Source organism: Geospiza fortis, unplaced genomic scaffold, assembly GCF_000277835.1.
Source record: "Geospiza fortis unplaced genomic scaffold, GeoFor_1.0 scaffold471, whole genome shotgun sequence".
Lineage (NCBI taxonomy): Eukaryota > Metazoa > Chordata > Aves > Passeriformes > Thraupidae > Geospiza > Geospiza fortis.
Window position 1 is genome coordinate 22,656 of NW_005054443.1, and position 23,929 is coordinate 46,584.

Consider the following 23,929-nt stretch of genomic DNA (forward strand, 5'->3'; position numbering starts at 1 on the left):
TACCTTACCGGGTAGTTGCCATCCAAAGAAAACTGTGAACCACACAAACAGGAATAATTTCATTGGCATGCACAGAGTGAATCTTTCCCCAGGTGTAATTTAAGGAGTCCTTAAAATATGCAGTTCTATCCATTGCTTTGAGCCCTCAATCACTTCCTACTGTAGTTCTGGTTTTCCTCTACATGAAATCCTGCAGTTAAATCTACTTTCAGGATGACTGCCCTGATTAATAACTCTATAATGTCTGTACTCTCTGTGGGATAAGACATTTCTTTGTTCAAAAGTGATCTTTTTCCTCTGAATGCTGGCAATTTCAGTGCCGAGGGAATGAATCACCACTGCTTGATGCTGCCATTCCCACTGCTGGGATGTGTGGTTGTGTGAAGTCATTCTGAGACATCATTTCTTACCCTCCTCAGTCATCTGGGCATTGCTGAAAAACAAATCTACTTGGCAAAACTGGTCAGTATTTTGATTTCCAGTTCACATACTGGAATTAAAAAGCAAAAATCTCTTGCGTTTTCGCACATCAGTGACAGAGGTACACTTTCCAGTGGAGAGCTAATATTCTGTGGCCTGATTTGTGTATCACAAATCATCATTTAGCTCACTACAGAAATCTGAGAATGAGACAGATCTCCAGGTGGCAGCTCTACTGATGGGCAATTATGGGTGTCACTGCTTTTTGAAAGGTCATTTTGTCTGGATGTAGAAGAGGATCATTTTAGAAAACATATCTCCGCAGAACAGACTAGTATTTACCTGCCTACTTCTATCAGAAAAAAATGTATCTTTCAATAAATGATTTAAAGGAAAATAAACAAATTTATTAAACATATATTACAAGAATCATGTGGAACAAAACATTATTAAATTTATGCTGATTGCAGATGGGCAGAATTGTATAGAAAAATCCACCAAGGAAGAAAGGCTGAAGCCTGCATTGTCTTATCAGCTCAGTGGGGCCTATTTCACCTGAATTTAAATGACTTGAGTAAGATTATGTAGTGAGTCAGCTCAGAGCCCAGAATAGAACCAAGAATTGTAGCTCATTATCTCTGTCTTTAACCATTAATTTGCACTTTCACACTGAGAGAAATGGATGTCACTATTTTATTAAGTCCCCCAATTTATTTATATCATCAAAATACACTGAACAGTATCAGAGGAAAACCACAGACTGAGATATAAGCCTGACATCCAGTCTGAACTCTGGGTCACTATGAATATGGGTAGAATAGGAGCAATACTTGTGTAAAACTGATGGACCTACAATCTCTACCATTGAATCCTCTATCTTTAGTTGTGCTGGGTTTTGTTGTAACTGAAATATATAAATCTCACTTTCAAAACGAAACAAGAAAGTTGCAGAAGTCTCCAAACACACACACAAAAAAGAGATGTTAGATATGCATTTGTTACTGTAAAGGTTCATTCTACTATAAATATACATTTTAAACTTTCTGATTTGATCTTTAAAATCTCATGAGTGCATATTACTGCCTAAGATACAGCACTGGTAACTGTCTCCCAACAGCAAATGAGTCACTTTGGTCCAAGGATAGTAGTAAATGGATACCATGAAAAGCTCTATTTATATGATGCTTTACAGTACAATTTAATGAAACTTTCCAATGCTTACATAAAGAATGTATGTTCTGATAATATGTTGCTAAAGTTAGCATCTAGTAAGGAAGTGGATTAAGTCTTTATTGCTAACAGAAGTCTCATTTGATTAAACACAGATTTTTACATTAAATATGCATTCTGAAGAACATTCTTTTTTTTCCCTTCTGTCTTTCACACATTGTCTTTTTCTTTCCCTCATTCTGAGATTTTGCACATTTTTCATCCTGCAAATGTGATGGATCTATTTTGGAGTCTGTCAGGATAGTAACAAGTTTCCAAGTGCTGCAAAACCAACTTAGCATGGACTGCATGTGCTCTGTTCTAAAACAAGTATTGACTGACTCCACTCCTCTTCTGGTGCTGCATATTATCGAAATTTTCCTCTTTTTTTCACATCTCAAATTCGAATGCCTACTTGAATGCATTTTAAACGATCAGTAGTTGCTAAGAACAGACAAGCCACTGGAAAACCCAGTATGACCAAGCACTTTGCAACCTGTTTCAGGTGAGCAGAAACCTACAGCTTCTCTAAGAGAGGCAGAGATTTTGTTACATCTGCATCTACATCAGCACTGTGAAGTGAACTGGGATGAGCTGGCTGCATTTCCCCTTTTCACAGGATTCATTTCACCCTGTGCTCTGCCACTCCTCCTCCCAACAGACAGTGGGGTGCAGCCAAAATGCTTCACTCCCACTCTCTCCAGTTGCTCATAGCAGATAATAGCAGGTGAAGAGTCATCGTTCCCTTCCCCACAGCAAGAGTCAGGGGCTGATCACTGCTGAGTTAAGGAAGAACAATGACTCTCCCCAGTCAGCCAAAAGGCAGGTGAGATGCTCCTCTACAGCAAATTTCACAACCTGAAAATGTTCCCAACAGCTTCTCACAGGGCAGACTTCTAAAATTTTTAGTTGATGTCCAAATACCTTTTAAAATGTCACATACAGACAGAGCTATATAAAGATGTGATTCTGTGTTTCCTTGTCACCTTCAAAAGCTCCTTAGCAGACAAATCTCTGAGGCTCATGGAGCACACAGCTGAAAAATCATCAATTAAAGCTGTTTCAACACCTGAAATAAGGAAGAAAACAGAAGAGGGAGCCTAGAAGGCAACAGGGAACTGTGATTATACAGAATGTGTGGGTTTGCATATTGTCAACTTGGAGGCTCAAGGCAAAATTCTCCTGAAAGACGCAGACAGACAAGAATTTCAAGTGATATCAGCAAATTATGTCCATCTGACAGAATTTTAAGGTTTCTAATCTATAGATTATTTTGCTGATGGTGAGAGAAGGGGGCACAACCTTGCAAAACCTTCCTAACAACTTTGTTTGTAGAAAGTGTGGTTTAATCACTTCACCTATTTTCTTGGAAATCATCTTTATTGTTGTGTATACAGACACCTTAGATTGAGCTGAAAGATTCTTTTCATGTTCTCTGTGCCAATAGGTATAATAAAACACTGCTTTTAGAAAGTTGATAAAGGCAATGGAGGCAATAAACCAGTTAAGAAGCTCTGGCAAAGAAAATCAAAACATCTTGCCTAAAGTAAAACATCAAATCACCAGCAAAGTTGGGAGTATGTTTGAGATTCTAAGAATCCTCTTTGGAATATCTTCTGGAATATGCTTTCGCTGTAATATCAGTTTTTTTTTTTTTTAATTTAGGATTTAAGGTACTAGTATATACTGATATATGCATGGATGAGGCAATCTGTAAAATTGTAGTCTTCAGAAGACAATGAACTCTTTTTGTATACTGCTTAATGATTTGCATATAACTAGGAACTCATAAAAGATGGCCAAAGAGCCATTATTCTCTGCTATAACTCATAAATTTGGTGCTGTCTTATGACCAACCAGAAGGTTTAAAATTGAACAAAGGAACAAAATTTGCAGATTGTGCATGTCAATCAAGGAACTCATAATATATTAAAGAAGTCAAGACTATAAAAAATTTAAAATGAAATGGAAAAATTCACAGGTAAACAACCTACCAGAGGCTGTAGGCAAAACCACTTGAAAGGCATAATCAGCCAAAAGCCAATTTGAAATGCAGTGTAATTATCACTAACAGTATAACACCAGGTAACAGTGAAATCCCTGTACAATACCAAGAACTACTTTGCTTTGGATCCCTTTAGCATTTCTTAGAGAATTCGTTTCCTTGGTAGAAAGAGTTGAGGATGTTGAAATGAGCTTAAAATGGGACACAAGTTCTGAATTTCAAAACTTTGTCTAATGGGTTGTCTGCACCTAGCTAAAAATCTCATTAATCTTGTGGGAGAGTAAGGGACTATTGGAAAGAGTCCCACAATCTGAGGCGTTAGAGCTCACTGTCTTTCTGGGAAACATAAATAAAATCTGGCAAACTGTTACTTCACAGTGGTATGATTGCAGAAAGAAGCATTAGTTGCCTTTGACATTTACTGCTATATCACTGCTACTTACTGAGCCTGAACTCCTGAGCCATTTCTTTGTCCTCTAACAGTTATCTGAAAACAGATGGGTAAAGACACTGTGTGGCCTTAAAGAAGCAGTACAACCTGCACAAGAAAGCAGAGTAAAATTTCCACCTCTTTCTTTCCCAGAGAAAAATAAGAGAATAATGCATTTTCTTGATAAGAAAGTGTTTATTTGTTAATCATTTAATAATTTATCATGTTTGACATGAACAAATGTTCTAATTAGGGCAGATTTTGATGTGTGATATGCATAAACACCTCCTCTACACAGCTCTCTGTTTTCCTGTGTACTTTTAAGTCCTTCTAAATATGATTTTGATAATGCAATCAGCTGCTTGAATAAACATAACCTAATTGAAGTAGTATTCCAGAGAACATTATTTCTATTATTATGACTTCCCTGGCGCACAGCTGTAAACAGACAGCTGAATGATAGCAAATGACCTAGATAAATCTGTCTCGATAGCTGTCACTCCTTAGTCTTGACCTTCTGACACTGTTCCAGCTGTGCAATAGCTTGTCCTAGCATTAAGGGAGAGACAATCTCAGGCTCATTCTATTCTGGGAAAACTACTAGTATTTCTCTACAAAGACACACAGTCTCATAAAATCAACAGACTAAAATGTATTTCTAATATAAAAGCAGAAGAAACATTGAACCTTCCTAAAACTTCTCATCTTGCGCCATAAAATAAGGAATAAGAAAAGAGTTAAGGTACTAAATTAAATGTTAATCATATTTTACTGATTGCTAGAGCATTTTGCATTTGTTTCATAGAATCATAGAATTGTTGGGTTGGCAGAGACCTTAAAGAACAGAGAATCACAGAACAAGTCAGGTTGGAAGGGACCACAGTGAGTTATCTGCTCCATCCTCCCTGCTCCATTGCACGGGATTGTGCCCAGACAATTCTTGAATATCTCCAGTGAGGAACACTCTACAACCTCTAAAGGCAACCTATTCCAGAGGTTCTCTAGTTCCAAGCTCCCTGGCATGGGCAGGGAGCTTGGAACTAGAGCTTGGAACTTGGGCAGGGATGCTGCCCATGCCCAAGCTCCCTGGCATGGGCAGGGGCAGCATCCACTAGACCAGGTCACTCAAAACTCCATCCAACCTAACTTTGAACACTTCCAGGGACTTTGAACAGCTTCTCTTGGCAACCTTTTTCAGGGCCTTACTACCCTCACCATAAAGAAGTTCATATTAATTATCTAATTTAAAATCTGCCCTCTTTCAGTTTAAGGCCATTCCCCCTTGTCTTGTCACTGCATGGTAACAGCTTTGTAGCTCAGAAAGTACAGCCCTCATCAAACCTCATTCCCAAGTAAACCTATTTTCAGTGCCTTTTAGTAAACAGAAAAAGGAACGTAAATGGCATAAAGTAGTTCTGACAATATATTCAGAGTTGTAATCTATATTTCATGTAATTTAAGGCATAAAGGCAATTCACCAAAATTATGCTGAGCTATGAAAGAAATCCCAAAGTAATCAGGGACTATGTAAAATGGGATGAGAAACTATGGACACTGCAGAATCCCAGTGTAACTAATAATTCACAGAGAAATGTGTAAGTTATAAAATATATGCTATATTAAACACTTATAATAACCACATTTTTTGGCCAAAAAATCAGTCTTAGAATACCAGGTGAGGCCTGCATTCAAGCATCATTTTGCAAACATACTTAAACAGTTTAAGACAAAACCATGCCATTAATGTTCATAACTGGAGAGTGAATTTAGATGCTAGGTAGCCCCAAATACTCCCAGATTTTAAAGCAAAACAAATTCTCATTGTTAACCTGCAGAAAATTTTAGCAAAAGTTTTAAAAGCAAATAAACCAGATGTGCTGGAGCAACATCAGCAGTGAAACGTAGCCAAGCCTCTGCTGTGTTTCCACATCCTGTTCACATAATCTGGCGAGAGTGAATAATATTTTATGATGAAGAAGAGAAACTGGAAAACTTTTCATCAATCTCATTAATCATCACAGCAAAAAGCCAGAAACAAGGCTTTCTGCCTAGAGCATTACATTTTAAAATTCTGCTAGAATAAGGTTCTCCTAAGAAGAAGTCCACCATTTTGTCCTTTCATCCTCACTTCCTCCTTTACATCACACAGGGAAATCACTGCTTGAGAAGTGTGTTGTGTGAAAACAGGCCCACAAGACAAGAATTCTCCTGAAATCTCCTACTACTATAGGATTGTACAACAAATTAAATGCAGCTTAACTGTAAAGTCTCAGCATAAAAATTTAGAAAATACGTAAAATACTACTATATAAGTGAGTTTAGATTAAGCAAAACCCAGAGAATTTTCCTGAAGTATTGTGTATACATGACTGTAAAATGTTGAGAAGTCTTCTTTCAGATAGATACCTCAAACATCTTTAAGTGTCCTTAAATGATTGTGAGCAATGGGTGCTTCTGAAAGGCTACAGGAAGGCAAGTCCTTATTCTGTAAGATAATATCCTTCAGGTTATTTCACATCCTGACTAAAGAGTCTGACTAAAAGGTAAAGCAGCTGTAATGACCATATTATTTAAAAAAATGCACTAAATTACTTCTATATACACTAAGATTTCAAGTCCTCCTACAAACAAGAACTAGAATTTAAGGCTCATTTGGAAACTTAAATTCCAGACTTAACTTTTTTTCTGACACCTCTGACTTGAAAAAAAGAAAAAAAAGAAACTTCAACTTCATTTTTGGTTACATTTTTAGCTATTATATTAAACTCTCCAACAGAGTAATTTTGAAACTAAAATACCTCAATTTTGAATTTGGATGTAATAAGATGTCACCTTCCCTGTGCAGAACACCTGGGCATTTACTAGATAAGAGTGCCTTACCTGCTGCTCCAAACAGAAGAAATCTAAAAACCTATGAGAGCTATGGGAAGGAAGAAAATAATTACTTGATATCTGCAAAACTTACTTCCCAGTGAAAAATGCTGAGAGCTTAGATTATCTGAATTTTCTCTAAAAAAAACAAGATGCAGAAGCAAAGGAAAAAAAATCAAAATCAAGCCCCAGTGAACCCATGCCTGGGTAAGTGGTAACTGCCCACCCAGAGTCCTCTCAAAGCTCTCCACATTCAAACTGCATTGGATAGTATCATGTGGCCCAGAAAAAAAACCCAAACAAACCACTTCGGCCTCATTTTTTTCATTATAATTCATAACAGTGAGATCAAATTCTAGATTGAAAGACACAGGTCATGCAGAGTTAATGAACTATTACATTTGGTCACAAAGCTTACCTAAGCTACTCAGGAACTCTCAAACTAAAAGACCTCTACCCATTTGATTGGCACCTTTCCCTCATAAGCACCATGCACACATATACACTTAGCAAAGTCAGTAAATACAGTATCAGTTTTAGTCTGCGGGTTTTTTTCTTTGAATAATTGATTTCTCCTTTGAAAGAATGACCTGTATACATAACTGACTAAAATGTTCACTTTGGAAAACCAGAGAGCAAAGCAGAGGGAGAGAAGAAAGTTGAATTTCATCTTTAAAAATTTGCTATTGATTCAGTGGGTCCAGAATTTCACAAAGCTATGTTTGAGCTGGTACATTTTTTAAAAACAAAATCAGTAGAAGACCTTTCAGTCCTTATTCCTTCCCATTTTACTGTAAATTAGTGACAATAGAGCCTTTTGCAGTTATCACTCATCATTCTTGAGGAAAATTACTCAAATCCATGTATTTCCTGCCTGCTTTGCTAACAGCGCTTTTACTTTCTCACCAAGCCAAAGCCAAAACCAATCTAATCCCCTTACCTGCCAATACTGAGCTGATCCTTATTGTACTCATACCCTAGCTAGGTTTACGTGACCAAACATCAATGTTTCAGGTCTGTCTTTCAAAGACACTCATAGAGAACACTTCTGCCTGAGTGCTCACTGACAAGTGGATTATCATGGCAACTTTCCACAGAGCGTCTCGCACTTGCGCTTTTCTTTTACCTCCGGAAACAGGTCTTGGCTCACAGGAGCCATCAAAGGCAGCATCACCAAAGAGTGACTGTATCTTTTTCAAAGAGAAGGAAAACATAGCTAATTTCACATTAGAGGGACTTACAGACATGTCCCTTATGTTCACAGAAACAAGGATCTAAAATTCGTCACAGGAAAACAAAGTAAACAAAGCAGAATGAAAGGCAGGGGAAAAGCTTATTTCTTTCCTGCATAAACTTAAATAATTTCAACAACATATTTTTTAATCTGTGGCTTTATGAACCAGCCTTGATCTTAAGGCATCCTAATATTTACATGTTTAATAAATGTCTGTAGGAACTAAAACAATATATACTTGAAAGCTGACCTAAAAGAATGCTCAGCAGAGTCTAAATAAAATGTAGTGACCTTTACTGTCTTAAGCCCTTGACATCACTGGTAAATCCTACTGGAATGAGGTAGTCCAGGCTCCTCAGGAACACAAGGGTTTTTTAAATAAAGGACACACAGACCTGCTGTAGCTCCTCTCATTTCTGTATGGAGTATTACAGCAATAGATAAGGTACTGAGCAATGAAGCACCTCTCCCCCAAGGAGCATAAATCTGAATGGGCACAGCTTGTTCAATGCAAAACAATGTAGTTCAAATAGTGACATTTTTTTCTCCACAAAACAAAGTGATCATTTGGATTCTTGATAAAAGGGAACGAAGTCAATATCTGCAAAATGCATCATCAACTTTTATATAGAAATAATTATTGCCACTGCGCGAACAGTCTGCAGGAGAGGTCACCAAGTGACCTCTATAATGAATAAAATAAGCTACAGATGAGTAAGGTGGAAGTGTCTCCCTCCCAAAGCAACTTGGGCATCCACAGAAATTAAGAACATTGAGATACAGAATTTGGTAGCATTTCTAGAGGTCTATGTTTTACAAGACCAGAACAGGTATTACTTACACATTGCAAATTAAAACTTTCACTTGCTTAACTACTCCAGGTAAGATGGAGAACAACTGTACTACCAACTGCACAAAAGTTGTTAAAACTATACATTCTCAGTGAACAAGAGAATAACGAAGGCTCTGGCTCCCTGTTAGAGAAGCAGACTTCAGGCACAGAAATGTTAACTCACCACCCCAACGCCACACAGGAACTCTGGGGCAGAATGTACCCTTTGTTTGAAAGGTTGCTGCCTGACCACAACAACACTTGGGAAATCACAACTGTGTTTCAGCGCATTCATCTAAGAAACCACCGTGGACAAATCTGACCGTGCATTGACTCTTTTAATCAAAATACTTGAAGTGTATCAAAATCATAACATTCTGAATTTGATGAGAGTTCAGAGCAAATAAAAACATACTGTCTTATGACTATAAACTGGAATATACTGGACCTCAGTACATCAATATTCCAAAAAATATTGGGAGATACTGAAACTTAAAGAGAAGATTCGGACAGAACAGGAATAGGTTAATTTTTAGCCTATAGGCATAAAATCTACATAAATTATGAGTATGTTGACTCCTTTTAATTAAAGAATAAGTGGAAGAGCAAAATACTAGTAACATTTCCCAGCTGAATACATTAAGCAGAATAAACTTCCTTTTCTGAAGGAAAATCACAATAGCACAACTTCCAATGTTGTGATGGAAAGAAAAGAGTCTCTGCTTCGTCCCCGGAGGCTCTTGACAAAAAATTTTACAGAAGAAAAAGATGAGACCACATTCCAAAACCACAGGGTCCAAAACCTCGCAAATAAGACTCGTAATTGATCATGGTGAGAAAGAACAAGAGGGTTGGAAAAAAAAGCTGTACTTTAATTTCTACATGAAGGAGAACAAAAAAATTTCTCCAATTAAGAAAATATCAACGCCTCAAGCTACCGTATCTTTGATCTTATTCTTTGCCAGAGAAAGGAAATTTCATCTCTTCAAAGCTTCAACCAAGTAGAACTAAGTTAATAAGGAGCAAGAAAACTTAAATAAGAGCCCTTTAGAGAGACCAAGGACAAACTGACAGGTATAATATTTTAATTGATTGCCTACATCAGAGGAATTAAAATAATAATATTTATCTGTTGCTACAACAGTAGTCATATATATTCACTTAAGAACTGAGCGGAATAAAAATATGCAAAATTTTAGGAGCTCCATCCTTCTCATTTCTAATTTACCTTTTAGATTTGAAGAGCCTATTTTTTTCTTAACAACATAAATTACCACCACTTAACACATTATTAAAAAAGTATTATAAAAAGTAATTCACTAAATTATATCATTGACTTTTGAGAGAACACTGAGTATAAATTTACAGCATGAGACTGGCAATCACAGAAACCTAGAGGCTGTAGAGATCCTGAAAACAAATTACTTCCCAGTCAGATGCAGTGGGAGCTTTTTCAAACCAACTGTAAAATACATCTCATCCCTTACCCAGAAGCAACCTTACTCCTGGGCCATACCACTTAGTACTGAGCTCCTCTAAAATGCTGGCAGTGGGTGGCACAGGAGCCTCCTGGAAATGTTGGGGCAGCTGCAATGGTCACCAAACATGCCACAAGGCAGCCTTCCCAGAAGCAGCTAAATGACAATAATTTTCAGCCACTACTGGTGGCACCGCTATGCAGTGGTACTCAGAAGCCCTGAAAAACTGCAAACTGATTTTCAGTCTTTCAAAAGAGCTGAAAACCTTTAAATAAAAAACAAGAAAAAAAACCAACACCCCCCCCAAAAAAACCTCAGAGGGAAAAAAAAGAGTTGGCTGATGCAGGTATGATGAAAAAATAACAGGATCTTTTAACCTTTTTAAGGTTCATATAAGTAGCTCATCCATGTGGAAAGCTTACTTTTGCCAGCTGCCTGAATATTTAGCTCAGGTTGGGAAACCAGTAGCAGTTTCTAGGCTTCATTTATCAGCTGTCTCCTTCAAGCCATTCAAACAGCAAGGGCTGTAGCAAAGGCTAACAGAAAGAAAGACAAAGTTTGTTAAAAGAAAAGTACTGTATTTTAAACAATAACACCTTTGACGAGGAACTTTCCTAATGTATGCTCTTGTGTGAGCCACCAGAGCCAGATTTTGGTACTCGTGCTTGGGCTCCTGCTGCCTCAACTGTGGCATATTTACATAAAATTCCTTTAGTGTGGTACAACCTGGAGTCATGTAAAGTTTATAAATCCAAGGAAAACTCCATGGTAAGCAAGTTCTGAGTCAGATTTTGAAGTTTTTACGTGACAGTTGTTTGCCTCAATGTAGGGCAGCATTTTGAGCACATCAGATGACTCTGCCCTCTCTGCTGCTACCAAGGACTTGTCATATTTTTATTTCCAGTTTTTGATATCTTGGACATGAGTAACTGGTGACTTGGATTGCTGTTAGCTTTACAACATCCTGATGCATATCAGACCATAGTAAGATCTTTATTTTGCCTTTTTAAGTGCTTGTTTATAATTTATTCGGAAAAAAACCAAAAAACCTCAGTAAGGCAATGGGCTGAAAGATGAAAACACCAATCATTCTGGGAGAGGAGGGCAGTGTCAGATTATTGAAAATATTGGCCACAGACAACTGAAGCAAAAATAAAAGAGCATGATTTCTTGCATTGTGAAATCATCAGTTTTGACTTTCATATTATTAAATCCTTCTTGTAGACAAACCAACACTTATGGACTTAGTCATTCCATAAGCTAATCAGCACCTAATATCTTTTTTATCTGACTTTGAATGATATCTCAACAACTTAATACCAGCTCATACTGAAAGCCTGATTAGCAGTGACAGGTGACAATAGCAATGATTTCTAGTGTGTGTGGGACCATTACTATGCTGTTAAAATATAAAAGGAAAATATTACCTCCTACAATTCTTGCTTTTGAATTTGAGGAAAAGCCCATGCAAAGACGTTTTCTATGGGAGTTTCATCTCCCTTCCCTCATCTACAGTCTGCACCTGGATCAAATGAATGAAGTATTTTTGACTTCCCCAGCACATGGCCTAAATCTGCATTCCATTACTATCACAAATCAATGTATTCTGAACCGTAAATATGCACAAGCAGTGGTTTTCTAATCAGGAAGACACAATACTCACAGTAGTTTGTACAACCTCAAATATAACAAAGGAAAGGCTTGGCACAACCACCATTGTAAAACATAAATTTTGCCTCTAAAGTCACCTCAATTTGACTGTCAATTTTAAACCTGTCTTATTAGTTTTGAGGAAATAATGCATGTATTGCAGATTTTTTTTTTTTTCGGCAAATAACACGCGTTATTTCCTCAAATGCAGAATTTTATTCTGCATTTTTAAGAAGGTCTCCATGCATACTGATGAAGGTTATTGTGGAATTTACACTGGTACTGTTTTGCTGACCATAAAATCTCACTGTCCTTTCCTCAGACATTGGTGACAAATGGGTCTTGATGACACTGGTACTAACAAAACTCAGTAAAGGCTGAGTTTGGCTTTTCACTTTGGCTTTTACCTTCAGTACCTTACATCATGCAGTCATAATAATAGAAAAAAATAGCACCAAGATATTTAGATGTAAGTTTTAAATGTAATTACTTTGCAGAAGTAACTAAGAATGGCTATTCCCTATTTTATAGCTGATGAAAACAATGCAGAGAGCCACTGCGTGACATATCCAGGAACACATGTGATTTACTCACGATGCAAATTCAGGATTCTTTACATTTTGATGCTGTTTGCTAGATTGTGATGCTACCTATATGCTTTATATTACACAGATATTGTCAATTAAAGTATAATTATATTTTTCATCTCTATTTCCTCTATGCGTATGCTATATCTCAAGTCATTATCATACTCATTAAAACACAGCAGTTCTGTATCCCTTATCTGCACTTAAATGAAGTATGAGGATATATAACAATACAATTAACAGAAGTATTCCAAATGAAAGAGGCCTTGAAAAACAAAGTGAACAAAGTGAAGCCTTGATGGGAATGATCCTGCACTTGAGTCCTGCACAACAACCACTAGGGCTTTTCATCATGTTTTTTTTAAAGAGAACTGACAAGTCTGATAGAAGGAGAAAGAGAGAGAAAATACAATTTTGAAGCTTCATTTTTATTCAAGATGTAGCAGCACAAGGACATCCAGAGGAAGCCTAGAAAACACAAGTTATAGTCAAAAATGATGCCTGATTTAGTAGCTGAATCCATTTATTCTTTCCAAGGTTCTGCATAGCACCTGACATGAGGGCCTCTCTCCTGACTCATGTCTTTCAGAACTTAAGTGATAAAAATAGCAAGTCTCTCTGAACAAAGGAGAGCCCCAAAAGACAAAACAAACAGTAAGTTTGCATCTTATATTAGAACTTGCATACTTTCTACTCTTGAAGCAAATGCCTCTGCGTATTTATTTACCTTGGACAAGATGAAAGGTCACTCATTATGTGCATAATAAGCTAATCTCAATTGTAATTATACTGCAGAAAAAACCCTACTTTCATTTGAAGGTTAACTAGATTCAAAATAACCCAGTTCTCATCAGTGTGTTGCATTTATTTCAATTAAGTCAATCAACTTAACAAGGATTTAATTAAAAACAAGTTAGCAAGTCAGAAGAAGTATTTGAAATGTAATTAATAAATATTTTAAATAAGCCCAATGTAGTTAAATCAAATATTATTCTAAGTGCACTAGACTATGACTTCTTTGCTGATGCTCACTTTTGGTCAAAAACAAAAAGCATCCCACCCTGGGAATCCTGGCATCCGCTCATCCTTGCAAAGGCTCATGAACACAGTATCCAGGAGGTGAAATACTGAACTTTCAAAAATTGGGGGGAGAGAGAGAGAGAGAGAGAGAGAGAGAGATACCTATTTCTCATGAGAGGGAAAACCCAAGGTTTGCCCACAGTTTGTTTGCTTTGTTTCAACTGTTGCTCTTCATCCAAAATAACTTTTCAAGGCAGTTAAACAAAAAATAAAGTGCCTTTTCACTGAATCTACATGTTTCCATGTAGCTTCTTTCCTCTGCAAGCATTCTGCAAGCTGTGGGAGAGGGGAGCAAAGCACTAACGAACAAAACCAGAGAACAATCAATATGAAGAGGTTAGTGCTCCCAAAAGGCATCAGTAATTTACATCAGACAGGTTCCTATTCTGTGACTTTCCATTGTCTTTTGGAGAATTATGCATCTCATCCCTGGCTTTGCAGTCTAAGAACAACAGTGCTTTGGCCTCTGCTGCCCAGGGCATTACTAGGATAGAGATCTTTTCAGGGATCTCTATCCTAGGAAATTCTATTATATTCTTCTCCCTGTGTCTGACATTCCTGGGGAAGAAGAGGAAAAGAAAGAAGCAGCACTCCTCACCCTTAACTCCTCAACAACCCACAAGCAAAACTCCTGTTTTCCTTAAGCCATCCTTAAAAATTCTTTATTCTGTTGTCACCAGCAAAGACCAATATAATATAATACAATAAAAGATACAACCATATTCCAAATAAATATACATGGAAATTAAGGACATATATATACCCAAATGAAAAATTTTGTCTACCTCATTGTTTTCAACTGACTGAGCAAATTTTCTTTCATGTCCATGACACATTGAGAACAGAAGCACAAAGACTAAGACAAGAGTGATCAAAAGTGTCAGCTTTGTTTGGGCAACAAAACTTGAGAGGCCTATGCCTAATCTTTCAGATTTCTTCATGTTTTATTGCACTTTTCACCATCAGACCACAGTTCCAATTAAACTGTCCCCAGCTACAGATATAAATGTTCCCAACTTAAGTTAATAAAGCTGCAGTTCTTATTAAAAATACCTAAGAAAATAAGCAACCCTGAGTGAGGAGTTATGCTTGAGAATCTTTATGTCTACATAATTTTTCCAGTGCCATAGGCAAAGCAGAAACCAAATAAGCCAAATTACAAACACAGTCCTCTTGGGGTCCTCTACTTTACCTTACTATGAGTTGCCACCTCTATATACAATCCCAAAGTAAATCCAGCTCTGAGCCAGCAAAGGTTCTGTGGAAATTAGAGAGAAGAGCCTCTCTAAGCATATAATTAACCAGATGCATCATAATGCGTATGTACAAAGGTCCTAAATTAATCCCATATGATTCAACTACATGCTCAGCATTCCTAATTTGCAAGTGCTTGACTTTATGGGCTTCACAATTCCTTGCCAGAAAGGAAGGGTTATTGACTTGAATAATGAGTCCAAGTCTAGAGAAGGACATTGAACAGGCCATCTGCAGTCCTGTTCTTATCAGCATCTAGTTTTGTGGGGTTATTTCTGACACTCTACTGCCTTCCCACCTTATGCAACCCATGCCCCTAGCTCTAATCTGCCCAGTTTCATCCATTTGTTTCACCAGGATCTCTCAAATTAATAAATTTCTTCAGGAAAGCCTGGATGGGAAGTGTTCTTCAAGGGCTCTAAAATGTACAGATGACTCATTCAAGCAAGTGATCTGAAACAGAGCAAGAGAGCAAGAACAGAATTCTTTAATGATAATGATCTTACACCATGCAGGTGACAACCTCCAAGAGAGCCAGACATCTCTACAATATCTCTATAATATCACCAAATGGTTTTTTTAACCCTATTCATCCAGATTACTTTGCAACCAAGCTGTTGTAAATTGGTAACCACAACTTATGCTTTAACTTTCTTATTTCAACTTTTCTGAGGCTACTCCATTGAAGTATTTTGAGAAATACAACATTAATATGCAAGAAATTACATGCATCTTCTAAAAAAAAACCCCAATTTATGTTTGGGGAATCTCTAGATGGCAAAACAGAAAAAGTTTTGTGATGGCTGATACCAGTTTGCACCCAAACCATTACACCTATGCAGATAATTTTTCAAGGACTTAAGGAGCATACTTCCAGAAAAATGCATATTAGTATCAATTGCCTCATTAAAATGGTAATTCCTGGAAGAAAACATTTTTCTGTTTTGTCAGCTGGGTATCTCTGATTTATCTGTAAGTACCATGCCCAGGAAACTTGGGAGTTTATCACAAACAGGGAGGAAAACAACTGTGCGTGTTCCTGGTCAAAAATACAAGCAAATGAAGTACTGTTGTCTCCACATCCACCTGGTCACTTTGACTCTTCTGTTCCCCCTTCTGCCCCATCTCAGAACAAAACAATTAAAAACAAAGGGCGGATCCCATACAATTGTGCTACACAGAGTGAATCCCGCTATTCCTGAGAAGAATAACAGAACCCTGAACGCCATCTGTTCCCTCCCCAAACTTAATCATCTGGATAGAGCTGGTATTTCTGTTTGATTTCTTCCATGCCTTGTAGCAGAAAGGAACATATTGCCCTGAATAAGACAGACACTAAGCAATCAAAGATGTTTGGATGCTGTACAGTTTGTGATTATTTTCCCCTTTACCTCTTTGGCTCAATTTATTGCTGCCCACTCTATTTTGCTTTATGAAGCAGTACTGGCGAAAAAAAAAAGCCTCATTCTTTAGCTGAGATAGTATGTGCTGCTTTGTGAGGCAGTTTCCTTCTCAGCTCAGATAATGCTCAATACCACAGTGCAATACAGAACAGTTCAATACAACCATTTGCATAGTGAATGATGCAGAATGTTGAATTGAGTCACTTATGAGAGGCACCAGATTTTTGCAGGAATATTATCTGGGATTTAAGTTGGCTGGTTTTGTGTCTTCCTTCAGACTCCATGAAAGACTCATTCCTTCTTCTATTTTGAAGCAGCTAGGAAAAGAAATGGTGAATACTGAGTAGCAGGAAGATGAATTGAATCCATTTTAGCTTAGTTGCTATTACTCCCAGAGCAGATAATATAAAACAAAGCTTTGTGTCTCATTCAGAGGTAATTAAAGATAACCCTAGTACCATGCTATCGAAAGTCCTTCATATCCACATTCCCAGTGTCCATGGAAGCTCTCTGAAATGCAACTTTATTAGCTGACCTAATATTTTGCTCATTTTGCTGAGGAAAAATAGTGGACTTTGTTTTAAGGATGTTTTCATGGCTTTCCTCTAAACTTGCAGCTCACTAGTCTCAATAGAGGAGACTGTTTCAAAACAGGAAAACTGTTCCATATGTGTTGTAAAGTAATAAAGAAATTTTCAGTATAGGGTGAAAAATATTTTCTTCTTAGGAAATCCTTAAAAATAGAGAGTCCCCACAAAAGTAAAGGGGAAATTTCCTACAAAGGGGTGACCAAAAAAAATCATAGAGAGCATATCAAAAACTTTGGCTTACTGTTTTGCTCGGGTGAAGGATACATATATAGGCCATCTCTGAAAGTGTTTTTTCCTAATGTGATATTTAAATATTTCAGTGAGGAAGATTGCAAGCATAGCCTGCCCTCTTTTTGTAATACCTTATACAACAACAGATATTGACTGCACTTCCCAATTAGCTTATGTTTAAAAATTAAATTTAAAATAAAACATTTCCCTGTAGACACAGTTCTCTAACAAATGTTACTGCCCTCCAAAATACGTTCCTCACCCACTGCTGAAAAGTGCAGCATCCACAGTTAAGCACAGCAGCACATCTGAGACATGAGTGACATTTATTTAGTTGTGTAGACCAATTACTTCCCCACATTTCACAGAGTAACACTTGCCCCTTTTGTAACTGCATCACGTTGCCAGATATCCATTCTTTTTGAGGTCCAAACATAAAAACTGCTATTCCAGCTGCGCAACTACTAATTCCCCATAATTCATTTATAAATCTCATGTTTCCTGAGAGCAGAATTTCATGCTTACATTAAATTTGGATCAAATTTAATCTTGTCACCATTGTGACAGACATACCAGCTCCTGACCAAGAACCATGCTGTATCTCCCACTGCTGCACCTGGGAAAGGGGCCTCATCCCTTGTTTTCCACAGATGGCCATGGAACACTGAAGTCTCTGTGCCTGATGGAGTGAAGAAATATTCACTTTAAGCTACCGTGCCAAATAAACCACCCTAACTGAGCAAGAGCAGTACCAGTTCCATACCTATATTTAGCTATTGAAGCTGACTAAACGTGAAAGGAAGCACTACAGCACTTCAACGGAGATAGTATGAATTGCACATTGACTGAGAGTATCAAGTGCTCTAAGAAAAATTTCTTTCCAGGGTTTCCCCACTGGCTGAAATACTTACAAACAGCTATAGGAACTGTATGTTTCTAGGTAGCACTAACAGAAAAATTTACAAGAAAAATTTTCAGTTTCAGGTGAAAATGTGAACAAAAAAATAATCAGCTAAGTAATTTTAAATCAAACTGCTACTCAACAGAAAGGAAAAATAGATTCATCAATCATATGTTCACTACTTCTCATTTTCACTTAGATTCAAAATGAGACAGATGCCACAGACAAGCACACCATACCCACCTATTATATCTGACACTGACATTATTTACTGTGTATTAAAAAGAATTCTTCTGGCACTTGCATACAATTGTGTCAGCTTTAATTGCTAAGATGCACTGAACAGCTCTTCTAAACATAGAAAAAAATTTACATTTTAAAAGCAAATCAAAGGCACAAACAGGTGGAAGCACTCCATTGTGCCACATGAGACCCTTGTTCCTACAGCTGCAAACCAGCATGAGTGCACATCCACTGAAATATCAGCTTGGGAGAAAAGGAAAGAAGTACGGTGATGAATCCTAGAGTCCAAAAAAAAACCCCAAAGCCAAGAGTGCAAGTTTTATTCCAAAATACTGAAACAACGTGCTTGAAAATGAAAGGATCTTGAAGTTTAAAAAAATATGTGCATAAACAAGCCAGTTACTAAATTATATCCTCACAGGCAAAATAGGAAATGCAGTCTAAGGCAAACAACACTAAAACAGGCTTACAGCTATTGATAACAGCGTCTAATCACTGACAAATGCAAGGATTACTCGGGTGAAGTTCACAGGAGACATTGTACAGTGTGGTATTACTTATTATTTTTATCAGTGAGCTAGGTGATGGAACAAGTAGTATGTTTTATTAAATTCAGAGATCACACTAAGCTGGGAGGGATTACAAGCATTTTGGAGGTCATGAACATCATGCAAAAGGCACTCAAATAAACAGAGAAATTGTCTGAAAGCTGCAGCTCTTTTACAAACGTGTATAACACACTGCAGAAATACAAGAATGCTAATTAGCACAAATTCAGGACAGAAATTAAGCAAAAGTTCGACTGTTGAAGATTCCACAAAATGGGACCTAACTACAATTTATCACAAAATAAATTTACATTATCTGTTGTCCTACTCTTAAACAACAAAAATCATTCATCCCACTGAGATGTATGATCAGTCTTCTGCACAGGAGACATGAAGTAAATTTCTATTCTCCTCTGGAGATTCCCCTTTGGAAACTTCAGTGGAGAGTTCACTGGGGCTGTTCTGACCATAGTCAGTAAAGGAAGCTGCCTGTAATTGATCAAAAGCTTCAGCTGATCAAACTCGATTCATACATGGATTGGATAATTCTTGCAACTCTTGGCAAGATTCCTTTTAAGCATAACTAAATGGTAAATTGGAGATAACATATCTAGAAAGCATAAACAGCTAACCTGTTTTTAGATTTGATAAGTTACCCTAAAAGAATGTAGCAGCTTAGATCCTTGATGGAAAAATAAGTTTATACTAAAAGAATAATGAGAAGGAGTTGAGCCTTTCTTCTTAAAAAAAAAGAAAAAGAAAAAAAGAAAAAGGAAGGCTCCAGGTGGATTGATCAATATAAGTGTATCCTTTCTAAAAGAACTGAAACCCTATAGGGCTTGCAGAGAAAGTGTCTGGGGAGGAGAGAACAGCAAGAGTGGAAATGAACAGATGGGGAGATAACGGCAGACTGGCTGATGGAGCAAAGCAGCAGACAGAGAAAGAAAGAACAACTGGCAGGGAAGGGAGCTAGTGGGAGCACTAGGCAATGGTCCTGGCTGGCAGGGAATTGCTGGAGGTGAGTGCTGTGAGCACCAAGGTCAAAAGCATGGCTCCAGTGAGATGTACCAGTGCAGCCAATAAATGGCAATCCTCTGGCATAGACAAAAGAGCCTCAATACCTGTTTCAGCAGCAAGATAAAACCTGCCCCTAGATGGACTCTTCTTACTGAGGGCTCTTCAAACTCATTTATCCCCTTGACTTCGGTGGCTGTCACTCAGCATCAGGGAAAACAGCTATCAAACCTCTTAGGTCATGCTGCGCTGCAGGCGAGCCTTTGGTGCCCATGGTACACGACAGGGCTGGTTTGTGCATGAGTGCTGCACCTCAGCTGCTCAGAATGATTAATCTGGGAAGGCAACAACCGTGCAGAGCAAAAGCAGGTGGTCATTCTCATGCTGGGCATATGCAATGGAAAGGAAGTTTACAGGTGTGCCAGGATAAATCAGGCATGGTTTGGAAGGGGATCTTGATAAACAGTTTGAAAAACTGGTAGATTTATCTCTCCTGTAAGAAAGAGCAATCTTCTCCACAGTACTCACAAACAAGAGCAGCATTGATCTGTGATGTAATTCAAATGTGATTCAAACACATGAAGGTTTGTCACATTCTCGTGCAGACTCGGACTGGAACTCGCTTTGGAAGCTTTGTCACTTGGAGTTTTGTCATGCTGTCTTGTTCCCCATTAACTGAGTCAGGGGAGGTTTAGGTCAGATATCAGGAAAAGGTTTTTCACCCACAGGGTGGCTGGGCACTGGAACAGGCTTCCCAGGGAAGGGGTCACAACACCAGCCTGGCAGAGTTCAAGAAGCATTTGGACAACAGTCTCAGCACATGGTGTGTGACACTCTTGGGGTGTCCTGCGCAGGGCCAGGAGCTGGACTTGATGATCCTGATGAGTCTCCTCCAACTCAGGACATTCTGTGATTCTGTAACATTTTACTGTCTTTGTGAATGACCAGATTCAGCTCACAGAAACTGACTTTAACCATACAGCTTGAATGGACACTTCCATTCTACCATAACAGCATAGTTTATTGGTGCTTCCTATTGGCTTGTCAAGTATCATGACTATCTGCCTCAAAGTATTTCGTTTCTCTAATTCTTCTCCAAAGAAAGAATTCTGCATTAAGAGTATAATTTTCTTTACCAAGTAATGTAATTGGGAATTTCTGGTTTTAATTTAAGGAGCAAACAAAGTTAGTGGGTTCTTATTGCTCTTTTAAGGCATATCCACTTGCTTGAAGGAATATGTGGTGAGGCTTACACTGCTTACTTGAAACATAAAGCAAAACTTCCTAAAAAAGAAAAACAGATTCTACAAAACTTTTTTTTCTCCTGCATGTCTAAGGCTTTGCTTGTTTGTCTGGAGGGGAACAAGGACAAAAAGAAGAGGAAATAAGGCAGCATTTACTCTGTAGAAGAAAAAAATCACAATTTACAAAGAGGTTCAGAAACACTTGATTAGCAGAGAGTAAAATTAGGAAAGAAGCTATACTTCCAGCTGTCACAGCTAAAACCACCTGGCTGGCAGTTCTAAATCTTCTAATTATTAGCCAGAAAAAATGGGGCTGAGAAGTTGCTTTTTCTTATTTTTATAAAGGCTTAGAAATAATTGTCCTTGAAGGAATCTTGAAAGCTGTCAGCAGTTTTTCATGCCATCTGTACACCAATAGCAGGTCTTTTGTTGTTTTAAGAGCATGAAACAACATTGGACTCTCCAGGACTTTAAATCTATTTTTCTGGGATCAAGAAAAAAGGGGGTGCTAGGTAAAAGTTCTCTAAAATAAATACTTTGTTTTTAAATAGAATAATATAATTTATATCATATTTAGATCTGCAAGAAGAGATTTAAATTGTATTATGGGTTACATATGACAGACAAGCCTACATTAAGAGAAAGTTCCTGGGAAAATGGTTGCATTTTCCCACAGAAAACACTCTAGTGGAGTTTGCCCATATTTTAGCTGATGATCCCTCTTGCAACACTCAGTTCTGATTATTTCTACTTACAATGACATCTACTCTATATAGCCTGTTTGAATAACTTTGGATAAACAACGAAGACAATGTACAGAAATGAATATGATCTATATAAATGAAATAAAAATATAGCCCACAATAAACTTATCTATAGAATCACAAATAAAGACAAAAATTACTTTTTATAAATTTTCACAAGGAGATCTGCAAGCCTTTTTAACTTTTTAAAATTAAATATGAAATTTTTGATGACTAGTGTCAAAATACCTGGTAAAGCTACTCCTGCAAAAATCCCAACGTCTTTTCACTAAGAAAAATACTCCAAACCCAAGGCTCACAGCTTTCCATTTTTCCAAGATAGTGCATTATTCAGGTTTACTTTTTATAGATGGGGGTTTGTAACTTTAAAAACACCAGTGTCCTTCCTTCTACAAACTGAGCTTCCATGTATGAGTGGGCTCTCACCACTGGTGCCAGCAGATTTCTCATAACAGAACCTGTAGAAACTTCCTGAAATAAGTGAAGGAGAGAATTAAATAATTGTTAGCTAGAAGGATACTTGAGACAAAAGGAGGCCTAGGCTTCTGTTTCTGTAGCTATGTGCAGATACCTCTTCTGACTTAAGGACAGGAAATAACCTCATCTCCAAGTGGTTATATGGCATGTAAATACATTATAAATAATTATAATTTTAATAAATATTTTATTCATGTTTATAAATAAAAACTAGTCATTTCCCCTACAAAGTACAGTGGGGACTGTTGTGAAAATCTTTCTATTTTTTTTCTAAAGTACCAGGCCTACCTAAACATCTGCTCAGGAATTTATATTGGGAGGAGTCAGAAAGAGACTAAAACTTTTTGAAATGAGAAGAAGTGCAAAATTCCTAAATTGATTCACTTTCTGAAGCCAAAAATTGCTAATAGGTTTTCTCAGTCAAACAGGCTTGCATATTTGAATATTATGGCTATTTACATTTCCCCTTGCTTCTTGTTTTCTTATTATGTTTCTTACCATACAAGTTCAGAAGCACATGATGATGAAAGAGGAAACCAAAGAAACCAGCTTCTGTAGAAGTTTGTCAACTACATGAACACTACATAGTGATGTCTCAAATTTTATCAAGTTTTTGGGAGTTTTTTAATGAGGAAAATATGGATTTAATGGACTTTGGATGCTCTGTGGCAGCTAATGGATTTTGCACAGATGCAAAATGAAGTATTTCTAAATAAGGTCAAAGTATTTCCTTTCAAAAGCATCAAAGCAATCATCAAAGGCTTTGCTGTTTTGACTTAGTATTACTGCAAGGTTGAGGCAAGAACATTTGAGCTAAATGCTACCTCTTTTATCCAGCTTCATTGGGTATGCCAATGGCCAGAATCATTAATGCCAGAGCTACAGAAATACAGAGAAGATCTAATTTCCTCTAATCCTCAAAACCAAAATACATATCAGCAATTTATTAATTGTGATTTCTACAACAAATACGCTACATAAACTATCACACTTGTCTCAGTTTTACAAGCATTTTAGTGATTAATATGGAGTAAACTAGCCTTCACCAAAACTCGACATTTAGTAAGGAGACAGTGTGATCAAAAAAAGGAGCTAGCAGCTGAACCAAATGCAAAAATGCATATCATTGTGTCTTCCATGATGATATGCTCAGGTGAGAGTGATGTTAAAGCCACCAAGCTTCATAGAGCATTTAATTTTTCTATTGTCAGGAACAAGTTCAGACGATGTTACAGCAAGTTTACCTTTGATTCCTGACTACTATCTACAGCAAGTTTTAAAATATAACTTTTAAGTGAATGCATTACCATGAAAAGAAATAGGCTGGCAAAGAAGGATGGACTAGGATGGACTAGAAGGATGGATACTTGGTTAATTTTCCCGTGCTGGAGACAAGTTATTGAACGCTTATGAAAATACATGAACTGTCTACTATAAATGCTTTTTCAAATGCTGGCCATAATG